Raw genomic sequence first — 12,468 nt, 5'->3', positions numbered from 1 at the left:
ATGGTAACAATTACTTCATCATAAACTTTCTTGGATTAATTTTCCTTTCCATGCTCTTTTATTTCCTTACATGGTATCAGAGCAAGTTTCTAATCCTTGTTTTAAGTTAACATTGATGAAGGTTACCATTCTGTGGAGTTCACCTTGTTGGAGGCATTCTTGAGAGGAGAAGAAGTTCTTTTCTAATATTTTCTATTGTGCAGGTTTTGGTTTCAAATTTTTAACTTTTTTTTTTCAAACTTGTTAACAAGTTTGCCTGCAAGTTTAATCTCCTATTCTAGTTAGTTTTTTATTAAAAAAGGGCTTTGGAAGGCTTGCCGCCAAAGTTCCTCTTTTTTAGTTTAAATTTGTATCTTTGGAAGGCTTGCCGCCAAAGTTTCTATTTTTTTTTAGTGTGCATAGTTTGGAAGGTTTACCGCCAAACTTAGTCTCCTTAATTTATTTGGTCGGCTTGCCGCCAAAACTAATTTATCATTAAACTTCATTTCTGATTCACTTGCAGATTTTAACCTTTTTCTTGCTTACAACTATTCTGATTCAATTTGTTTAAATCTGCCATTCAGTCCTAACATCTTTATTTGCAGGTGTTATTGATAAATAAAAAGGATAATCTTTATTTAAACTTAAATTTGTTGAGGATTAAACTCAAACTTAAATTTGTTCTTCTTGTATGTTAGTATCTGTTTTGTTTTTCATAGTTCCTTCAAATTTTATATCTATATATCTAAGTCAGTTGGGTTTCTTAGTCTCAAATTCTTCAAACAATAAAGAAGATTAAAAACCACTTTAAAGGAAGTCTTGTCCATTCTCCCAACGGTCTTCAGACAAAAATTACAATCCACAGTTACAACCCTCGAATTTTGAGGAATTTTATCTCTAAGAAATCTAGAAATAGATAGAGCTGAATAGATGGTTCAGGCAATTATACAGGGGTGCTTGAAATGATTGAAAAACCATCGTTTTGACATTTATAGAGATATGAAAGCCAATTGAGCTCTCTTCAAAAATAAAATCTTTGAAAATAATCGTATGATCTTGAGATAAACAGAAGCACATTGCAGCTCGATCTGTATCTATAATAAAACAGAAAAAAAAATAGAAAGTAAGAGGAGGACGGAATTAAGTAAATGCTGAGTGTGTTTAATCGTCTCCTTTGATAACTGCTGCAAAATAAAAACTTCTGTATTATCGAGACCAAGTCTTTCTGTATTCCTGAAAGTTATAAACTTCGCACAGTACTTCTGTATTTCCATTGTGCCTCGCTCAACAGTTTTTCAAAATTTTATTTCAATTTGGCTGTCATTGAGCTCGCTTCCTCCCAGAACTTCCGCCAAATCTAAACAAATGCCTTTGAATCTGCACCTTTAGAGGTTGTGCGAGCCTACTATTCTTTGTGTTCTTTTCTGGGTGTGTTTTCTTTTGGAGCCATTTTTCTTTATTGAGGGCTTTTGATCGCATTTTGTGTTGTATTAAAAACCCAGCAACTTCTCTCACAAGTCGCCTTGGCTGCCGTCTTCTTCTCTGCAATAGGCCTCTTCTCTGCCTTAGGTGCCATAGATCCTGCAAATAAGTTACACTAACCTGCAAAAATAAACAGAAATCATCTATCACACCGGTTTTTTTTTCTGCCTTTGTTGCCAGCTGCTTGCGAGGAGTCTTTCCTCCTGTGGATTTCCTTGCCGTCTGCTTCGTCCTTACCATCATCTCTTTTATAAATCTCTGTAAGAAAAACACCCCATATGATAAACCGTCCATATGATAAACCCTCCTAAATAATTTTATAAATATTTTTTTTAAACTTATTTTATTTAAACCGTCCCAAGTGTCCTCCTGGTGCAAGCTTCAGCAAATTCAATAAACAACACTTCTGTGAAAAACCCAAATCATTCTCTGCAACTTCTGTGTATTCCCTGCAAATAATTATAACCTGCATGCTTCATAATTTTCTTGTCATTTAACGTCTCTGCAGTCATCTGACAAGTTTAAAAGTTTTTTTAAAACTTATTTTATTTAAATCAAGTTTAGTTTAATATTAAATTTTATTAAACTTGTATTATTTCTTTTAAAAAGTTTAAATAGTCTATATATAAACATTAATAACGTTAAAAAAAATTAGTTATCAAGTTTTTTTTTACATTTAAAATAAATTAAAGTTTTTTTTTTTTTAATAAAGTTTTTTTAATAAAGCTTTTAATATACAATAGTTTTATTTTGTTATTAAGACTTACAATTGTTTAAATCAAATTTTAAAAAAACAAAAAAATCAATTTCAATTTGTTATTAAATTTTCTTTGTTAAATATTTTTTTTGTTTAAAAATTTGTTATTTAAGATTTGAATATAACTTTTTTTTACATAAATTTTGTTATAATTTTTACTCAAATCTGGTTTATTTTTAAATCAAGGAGGTTAATTTTATTTTTTAATCAAAGGGGTAATTTTTTTTTTTACAAACTATTATTTTGCTATCATGTCTACATTAATTCCAGAAATTAAATTAAATAGTTCCAATTATCATTCTTGGAAAACACATATCTTGTTTATTTTTCGTTTCAAACACCTTTTGGATGTTGCGATTGATAAAACATTTGAACCCGCTACATCTGCTCCTCAAGCCGACCTAGATAGATGGAAGGCTCAAAATGAGGAAGCACTTGGTTTAATTGGTATTTCAATGGTTCCTGATTTGTATGTTTTAATTGGAAATTGTACAAAAGCGCATGAAGCTTGGGAAATTTTAAAAACTACTTATGATAGCTCAAATGAATCCCGAAAAATTCAACTTCAAGATCAACTTGAAGATCTAAGGTATACAGATTTTAAAACTATGGATGAATTCTTATTAAAGTTTGATTCTGTTAATAGTCAATTAACTGGTTTAGGAGTTACTCTTGCTGATTTACGTTTAATTCATCTTATTCTTAAAAAATGTCTTCCTCATCAATTTCAACAATTTATTATGAATATTCATGCTCAACTTGCTATTCCTAGCTTAGCTACTCAATTAACATATGATATTTTTCGTAATTTATTGCGTCAAGAGGAAGCTAAATTAATTCAATTTGGTACTCTTAAAAGTAGTGAACATGCTTTTATGTCTAAAAATCAAAATCATAATAATAATTTTAGATCCAATAATAATAAACATAATCATAATCATATTAATAATCATCATAACAATCACAAATCTTCTAATTATCAATCTCATTCTAAATCCTATCATAATAATTCTCATAATAATAATCATAATAATAATCACAATAATCAAAGGAATAATTCTCAAACAAGACCCCATTGCACATATTGTGGGAAAGATGGACATATTACTAATAATTGTTTTAAGAAACAAAATGGTAAAAAGCCCATGAATCAAAATAATCAAAATAATCAACATAAACCTCATTATAAGAAGGGTAATAATAATAATGGTAATTCATCTCATCATGCATTTACATGTACTTATAATGTTTCTCAACCACTTGAGTGGATTATTGATTCTGGTGCATCTCAACATGTTACTTCTCATAAAGAATGTTTTGAATCTTTGCATCCCGATACTTCTAATATTCCTGTTCAATTAGCTAATAATCATAGTTGTAAAGTTGAAGCTATTGGTGATGTGAATGTTCCTAATGGGAAATTACATGATGTTCTTTATGTTCCTGAATTAAAATCAAATTTGATTTCAGTTCCTAAACTTTGTCAAGATTATAAGATTAACTTTTATAGGGGCATATGTTATATCATTGATCCAAACACTAATCATGTTATTGCTACTGCTAAAATGGATAGTGATAACTTATTCAAGTTCTATGAATTTGCTCCTCCAAAGTATTCTTTGCTTACTACTGTTGATTTTACTATATGGCATGAAAGACTTGGCCATCTCAATTCTGATTATATTTCATTAATGCAAAAAGCAAATATGGTTGATGGATTGCCTAGTATTGTTCCTTCTCAAATTGTTTGCAATGGTTGCATGAGTGGTAAGATGCATAGGGAACCCTTTCCTCATGGTCAATCTTGGAGGGCATACACTAAATTGCACCTCATTCATAGTGATCTCTTGGGTCCCATGGAGAATCCCTCCATCCAAGGTTCAAGGTATGCACTTACCTTTGTTGATGATTTTTCAAGGAGAACATGGATATATTTCCTTCATAGTAAGGATCAAGTGCTTGATGTTTTTACTGAATTTCATATGTTTGTAGAAAGGCAATCTGGTTCTAAAATTAAGATTCTTCGTACTGACAATGGAAGAGAATATGTCAATAATGCATTTAATGCTTATTTGAAATCTTTTGGAATTAAACATGAGCTTACCGTTCCTTATACACCACAACAAAATGGTGTGGCAGAACGGAAGCATAGGACAATTGTTGAAATGGCTAAATGTTTATTACATGCTAAAAATATGGATTACAAGTTTTGGGCTGAAGCTATGGCTTGTGCAACATATTTAATTAATAGAACACCTACCAAAGCCTTAAAGGATAAAACTCCTGAAGAAGCTTGGTCTGGTAGAAAGCCTAATTTGCAGAATTTAAGAATTTTTGGTTCCATAGCTTATGTTCACAAACCTAAGGAGAAAAGAAAAAAATTAGATGCTAAATCTTCTCCTTTTATTTTTGTTGGTTATGATGAAAATACTAAAGGTTATAGAGTTTACAATCCTATTACTAACAAGGTAAAAGTTGCAAGAGATGTTTGTATTGTAGAAAAAGGCATTCATGATTGTTCTAAAGTGAAGGATGATGACCTTGGTCAAACCAAAGTTGTGCTTGTGGAGGACCAACCTCCTTCTCTTAACCCTACTCCTAATGCATCTCTTTCTATTCCTTCTAGTGATAGTGATGATGATAATAATAACTCTACTCCTCATGACTCCTCTTCTAGTGATGAATCCATTACTTCTAAAAGAATACCTAAATGGTTTAAATCTTTAATTCAAGATAGTGATGAATACTTAGCTAGAATGGATAAACTTCAAGCTAGGAGAGTTAATTATTGTAATTATGCTTTAATGACTACTATTATGAATTCTAATGATCCTAAAACATTTGATCAAGCTAAAAATCAACCACATTGGAAAAAAGCAATGAAGGAAGAATATGATACTCTAATTTCTAACCAAACTTGGGATTTAGTTCCCTTGCCTCATGGTAAAAATCTTGTTTCTTGCAAGTGGCTTTATAAAACTAAATTGAATGCTAATAATCAAGTTAGTAAATTTAAAGCTAGATTAGTTGCTAGAGGTTTTTCTCAAATTGAAGGCTTAGATTATACTGAAACTTTCGCTCCTGTTGCTAAAATGCCTACAATTAAACTTGTGCTTGCTTTAGCTTCTAGAATGAATTGGCCTATTCACCAAATGGATGTTAAAAGTGCTTTTCTTAATGGTGATTTACATGAGGAAATTTATATGTCTCAACCTCCTGGTTTTATTAAAGAAGGTAATGCACACTTAGTTTGTAAATTAAAGAAATCAATTTATGGATTAAAGCAATCTCCTAGGGAGTGGTATTCAAAGATTAATGAATTCTTTCTTTCTCAAGGCTTTATTAGAAGTAAAAATGATCCTAACTTGTATATTAAACATAGTGAAGATGATATTATAATTATTATCTTGTATGTAGATGATTTGATTCTTACTTCAAGTTCCAATACTTTGATTTCTGATATTAAGTTTCAACTTAATCAAAAATTTCAAATGACTGATTTAGGTCCTTTACATTATTTCTTAGGAATGCAAATTTGGCAAACCTCTAAAGGAATTTTCTTATCTCAAAGTAAATATGCTCAAGATCTCATAGATAAGTTTAAAATGAATGATGCTCATCATGTTTCAATTCCTATTGAATTAGGCACTAAGTTAATGCTTGATATGCAAACTCCTCTTGTTGATCCTACTTTGTATAGACAATTAGTTGGAAGTTTAAATTATTTAACTCTTACTAGGCCCGATATTGCTTATAGTGTTGGTTTGGTTTCAAGATTCATGTCTAAACCTCAACAAACACACTTTAAAGTTGCTAAAAGAATTTTAAGATATATTAAAGGAACACTTAATGTAGGTTTGTTTTATGATGCAAATTCTGATTTTACTTTAAAAGGTTTTACTGATTCCAATCTAGGTGGAGATCCCAATGATGGGAAATCTACTTGTGGTTATTGTTTCTTTGTTGGTTCAGGAGCAATTTCTTGGAATAGTAAAAAGCAACAATCTACCTCTCTTGGATCCACTGAAGCTGAGTACAAAGGATGCACTAATGCTTCCAAAGAAGTCTTGTGGCTTAGAAGACTACTAGAAGATTTGGGTCTACCTCAACACGAACCAACTCCATTGTATTGTGACAACCAAAGTGCCATTGCCTTGGCTAAAAATCCAGTTTTCCATGCAAGGACAAAACACATTGCTCTCCAACACCACTTTATTAGAGAACAAATTGAAGACAAGCAAGTTTCACTCCTCTATTGCAAGGGGGAAGACCAAGTTGCAGATATTTTGACCAAGCCACTTTGTAAAGAAAAATTCCAATTTCATTGTAAAAATCTTGGATTACAACCCATTGAAGGGTTTGATGTAAGCTCCCCAAGTAAAGCTTAAGGGGGGGTGTTAGAATATTTAATCTTTACTTAGCTTAGGTTTATTTTTATTTAGTTTAGGATATTCCTTTGGAATTCCTACATGTAATTTGTCCTCTAGTACATGTGTGAGGACAAGTCATTTCTTTTATTTTCCTTTATTAAGGAATATTAGATTTCCTCCATAAGAGGATGTGGACACATGGCACACACATTTTATGAATGGTGGCATTCATAGATTTGGGAGTTACTTTGTAACTCCTCTCCTCATCTCTATTTAAGAGATGCCTCCTCTCTCATTTCTTCTTAATGACAATATTGTAAAGAGCTTCTTACTCTCTCTCTCTCTCTCATTTTTAGGCATTGCCTCATTCATAATATCACAAGGGGTTTTTCTTTGCTTTTCCCCTTTCAAAAGTTCTTGTGCCTCCTTCTTCACATTTGGGTGATGCTCTAAGGTCTTTGCTTTTCTCATGGTAACAATTACTTCATCATAAACTTTCTTGGATTAATTTTCCTTTCCATGCTCTTTTATTTCCTTACAAAAACTTTATTTTCTCCTCCAAAGGGAAAAAGCTAGACAATGGGTCATAGCTGGCATCAAACTGATGCATGAAATCCAAGGCTTTCTTATAAGCCACCCACTTCTCTTTCCTTAGCTCCTGCTCATCTAGATCAAACTCATTTCTGATGAGGTCTTCAGGAAACTAAAATTGATGGGGCCTACCTTTGCATGTTGCCTTCTTTCTAAACATGTCATTGAAGAAGTCTTCTGGATCAGCACACCTAGATACTGTAGTGGACAAATGATAAGGCTTGAGGAAATCCTCAAAGCAATTCCATCCTCCCTTTGTTATTACAAATTGGTGGGCTATGGTAGCTGCAGGGAAAATAGTCCCTTTACCTCTACCTATCAACTCTGCCTCTTGTAAACCACCAATTTGTCTAAGGATCTCTGCAATTCCCACTTTGAGAGGGACCTAGTAAGGTAGCAAAAATGGGGTGCCTCTGAAACCAAACACTCTGAAAACTGTTGAGACTGGATACAAGTAAATGTCACCATAGCTATGAACAATTTTTATGTTCTCTGCGAATTCTTTTGGTCTTATGAATTCCAGAAGAAATTTGGGGATTCGTGGGTTCTCTGAGCAGAGGAGAGTCCTAATCTTGGATGCAAAGTATTTGTCAAACTTCAAGAAATTGGCATCCTCTCTATCCCATGATAACATAGTACTCCATAATTGTACTGACATTTTTTCTCCTTCTTTCTCCTTAACAAGGTCTAGTCCACTGGCAAAGTAATCACCACCTTTGAAGAGAAAAAGATGCATCAGGAGTGAGTACCATCCAAAAGGCCTATCCACCTTTCCATTCTTGAATCCTATTAACCCTCCATGGATAGCATCAACAATAAAAGAGGCATAATCAAATGTAATTGCAAGAGAAGGATTCAAAATCTGAGCAATCATTAACAAGTAATGATTTGGCATATTTTCTTTAGCATCTTCTCCCAAAACTTGGCAAAGTGCCCAATACATTCCTTTAGCCCTCAGGGTGAACATACTTAATGAAAAGGGATCTTGTGTGTTGGGTCCTACAACTGTGAACCCTTCTATCTTCACAAAAAACTCCTTGAGAGGCCCGTTCCTAAGATGACTCCTCTGTGCACCATAAATTTGGGCTAATGATTGAAATTTATAGGTTTTAGAAATTTGGTGAACTCATTAAGCCCAAAAGCTTTCCTGAATTCTTCAGCATTAATCTCAACAAGGGTTTTCCCATTTATATCCCGAATGCTTCTTGTGACTGGATCATAGTTGAGCGCAATTTGGGTCAACAAATCTATGTCCATAAATACCCCTGGGACTACCAATTTCCCAACATCTAATTCCCAAATACTGTTTTGTGGGGCCAGATAATTTCTCATTCCAAATCCAATCTTAAACAACCCCAACCCAAACAATCCAACCTGTGGGTCTCTCAACCAGTTACCCTTGTCATATAGTCCTTCTCCTATCTTTAAACGGGGAGCCTTGGGCACTAATTCTTTTGCCTTTGATGCTTGATTAGTTGACAATGTCAACTGTTCTAAAAAATCATCACAGACACTCCTTTTTGAATAATTAACTTTGCCAGAAAATTCTCTTTTAGGAGCCATTTAGAAAACGTAAGAAATGAATACCACTCCTAGACAATCCTGTGACAAATCAATTATCTTATCTAAAACACACCATACAAGAATTGCTACACAAGAATATGAGAAAACCTGTTTTTGACTTGAAGGAATTTTCTCTGCAACTGAACTGACTTGCTCTGTACCTGAAGAAAATAGCTCTGCATCCGCTCCTCTGCAAAATTATTTAAAAGATATCTTCACCCGGTTGATAGGAAATCAAATATTGTACTCAGGGCCTTAACTACAACATTGATTCCACATGCTTTGGCCGTCCCTTCAAAATTGAATTCATATGAGAATTCATATTTTTCGCTCCAATGGGTCACAACGTTCCTGCAAGTGTCTCATTTTTCTCTTTCACAACTTCATGAAGCATAACTATCGAGCAACTTGGTCTTGCAAAATAGTGCTGACCATCCGATCAAAAGAAACTTGATCAGATTAACCAACAGCTTTGGCTCTGCGCTGGGTCCCGCTTCTCTATTGGCTATATGATACCACGTGGTGCCCAACCATTGGCCTTGAAATTTCCTTTGCATTTGACTTAACACTGGCCGCGTGTCTTTCTTTTATACCGTCGGTTCCACCTTAGCGGGCCCACAACTTTCTTCTTAGACCATGTGTCACCGAACATGTGGACAACTCTCATTCACTCTCGATATTTCATGGGGTATAAAGAACGAGCATCTTACCCTTGTGAAATAGTGTGGGCCGTTAGATCATCTTTTAAATTGATCGGCATTTAACTGTCTGAAAAGGCTTTCGGGAGGGGTGGGCCCTCTGATTCACCATGAACACCTGGCATCCAGTCATCTGTAGCACTGACATGTCACCCTTTTATACGCCGAAAGAAAGCCACTGGGCTCCAACAAACTTTTGACAACTATATCCTCCAGGTCCTCCATCATGACATGTGGATGGCTCTCATTCACTCTCACTATTTTGTGGGGTATAAAGCATGAGCATCTTACCCTTGTGAAATAGTGTGGGCCATCAGATCATCTTTTAAATTGATCTGCATTTAACCATCTGAAAAGGCTTTCAGGAGGGGTGGGCCCTCTGACTCACTGTGAACACCTGGTGTCCAGTCACCTTCGGAGATGACTTGTCACTTTTTTATACACTGAGAGAAAGCCACTGGGCTTCAATTTATTTGTGATAGCTGTATCTGCCAGGTCATTTCCTAACTACGACCTAACTCACCTCTGGGGCCCGCCTTTTAGCCTTTAATCCTAACCCGCTGACTATTGTGACTTGTGCCACATGCCACCATTTTACTTGCTCTCATCAACCAGCTAGACCATCTATGTGGCATGCCATGTCATTTTCGCAACTTCGCTGGTTTTAAACTATGTGCAACTTCGCCTAGCGAAATAGCGCGAGCCATGGATCCACCCGCGAGATGCGCACTAGTTACTGGGCCTGACAACTTTAAGAGAAAAACATATAAGGCATAAATTTTTTTGATTAATTAACATGACCACCTAGGCAAACAATAAGGGGGGACACTTCCTACGACCCTATGATCCATTACTTAAGTGAATAAAGTAATAAAAGAATAGAAACCAAAGGGTTTTAAACAAACATAAGAAGATCTAAAATCAAAAACCCTTAAACTCTTAAGGTCTAGAACAAAGCTGAAGCATTTGAAACTGCATCCTATTCAAAAATTCAACAAACCATAGCCAATCATGGGAAAAGAAAAGCTCATTTTTAATTAGTGATAACATGAACTCCTTCCAATCTAGCTACAGGAGCAAAGGTTTCTCCATAGTCTTCTCCTTCTTCTTGAGCATTTCCTTTCCATACCAATCTGGCTTTATTCCTAATCACTGTGTCATCCTCATTCAACTTATTTCTGAACACCCATTTGGTGCCAATGACATTTTTATGCTCAGGTCTGGGTACTAAGGACCATGTACCATTTTTCTCTATCTGATCAAGTTCCTCTTCCATTTCCTTGATCCAGTCTTCATCTTTATGAGCCTCTTTGAATGATTTAGGCTCAAATTCATATATCATACATGAGTTTTCTTTGATCTTTCTTCTTGTAAGGATTCCTGCATCCTTATCACCTATGATCTGCTTAGGATTGTGATTCAACTTGACATACCGAGGAATGGTCTTAACTGGTTCTTCTTGCTTTTCTTCTTCATCCCTTTCTTCATCAGTATCAACATTCATCGGTTCAGGGACACTATTACTGGTACTTGGTTGGCTAACAACCAGTTCCCAAAAGGTTGCAACTAGTTCATTTATAGCTTTCTCACTACCAGTTTCCTTAGTTTTCTCAGAGGATTCATCAACTCTTACATTGATGCTTTCCATAATTCTTTGAGTCCTATTGTTGTAGCACTTGAAAGCTTTACTCTTGGTGGAATATCCTAGAAATATTCCCTCATCACATTTAGCTTCAAATTTGCCCTGATGTTCACTCCTCTTGATGTAACATTTCCTACCAAATACCTTAAAATAGCTAACCACAGGTGTCTTACCGGTCCAATACTCATAAGGAGTTTTTTCCTTACCTTTTTTGATGAGTATCTGATTCATAGTGTAGACTACAGTGCTCACCGCTTCTCTCCAAAAGGTGTGAGCTACCTTTCCTTGAATCAACATGGTTCTAGATGCTTCAACCACAGTCTGGTTATTCCTCTCTGCTAGGCCATTCTGTTGTGGAGTCCGGGGGGCAGACAGTTGTCTCTTGATGCCAAATTATTCACAATACTTGTTGAATTCACTGGAAGTGAATTCCCTTCCTTGATCAGTTCTGAGACACTTGATCCTTTTACCCTTTCTTTCTCCACTAATGCTCTGAAAGCTTTGAATTTCCCAAAAGCTTCAGGCTTGTCTTTCAAGAATGTGACCCACATCATTCTTGAGCAGTCATTAGTGAGGATCATGAAGTACCTATCACCCTACACACTTCTAGTTTTCATAGGACCACACAAATCAGTATGTACAAGATCAAGCAAGTTGTCAGCAGTGAAAGATTTACCTTTAAAAGTTGAGGAAGACATTTTCCCCAATTCACACTCTCTACAGAAGGTATTATCCAGTTTGTTTAGCACCGGCAACCCTCTAACTGCCTTGATCTTACTAGCCTTTACAATGTTATCAAAATTTATATTACAGAGTCTCCTATGCCATATCCAACTATCATCAAGCTTAGCCATAAGATAGGTACTTACATTTGCATTCAACTGAAATAAGTTACCTTTGGTCTGCATGCTGGTGGCCACCAATTTACCATCTTTTCCTTTGATTCTGCAAACTCCATTCTTGAATTGCAGAGTGAGGCCATTGTCATTTAGCTGGGCAACACTTAGAAGGTTGTGTCTGAGACCATCAACCCAGTACACATTGTCAGCACTACTCTTTCCATTCAAAGAGACGGACCCTCTACCTTTGACCATGCATGGTGCATCATTGCCAAAGCGAACCACACCACCATCATACACCTCCAAGGATAGAAAATTGCTTCGATCACCAGTCATATGATGAGAATAGCCACTGTCAATGATCCACTCATTTGAATTATCAAACCAGGAGACAAGAGCCTTCTTGTCTGCCACATCTTCCTTTACAACAACAAACATAATGTCTTCATTCTCTTCATCTTCTAATTCCTCATCTATGACACCTTCATCAACTGCCACAAAATAGTTTCTTCGGTTTCCTCCTTTGAATTTCTTGAACCTTTCCGGT

The sequence above is a fragment of the Cryptomeria japonica genome, chromosome 10 (genome assembly GCF_030272615.1).
Source record: "Cryptomeria japonica chromosome 10, Sugi_1.0, whole genome shotgun sequence".
NCBI classification, from domain to species: domain Eukaryota; kingdom Viridiplantae; phylum Streptophyta; class Pinopsida; order Cupressales; family Cupressaceae; genus Cryptomeria; species Cryptomeria japonica.
This window is presented reverse-complemented; position numbering follows the sequence as displayed.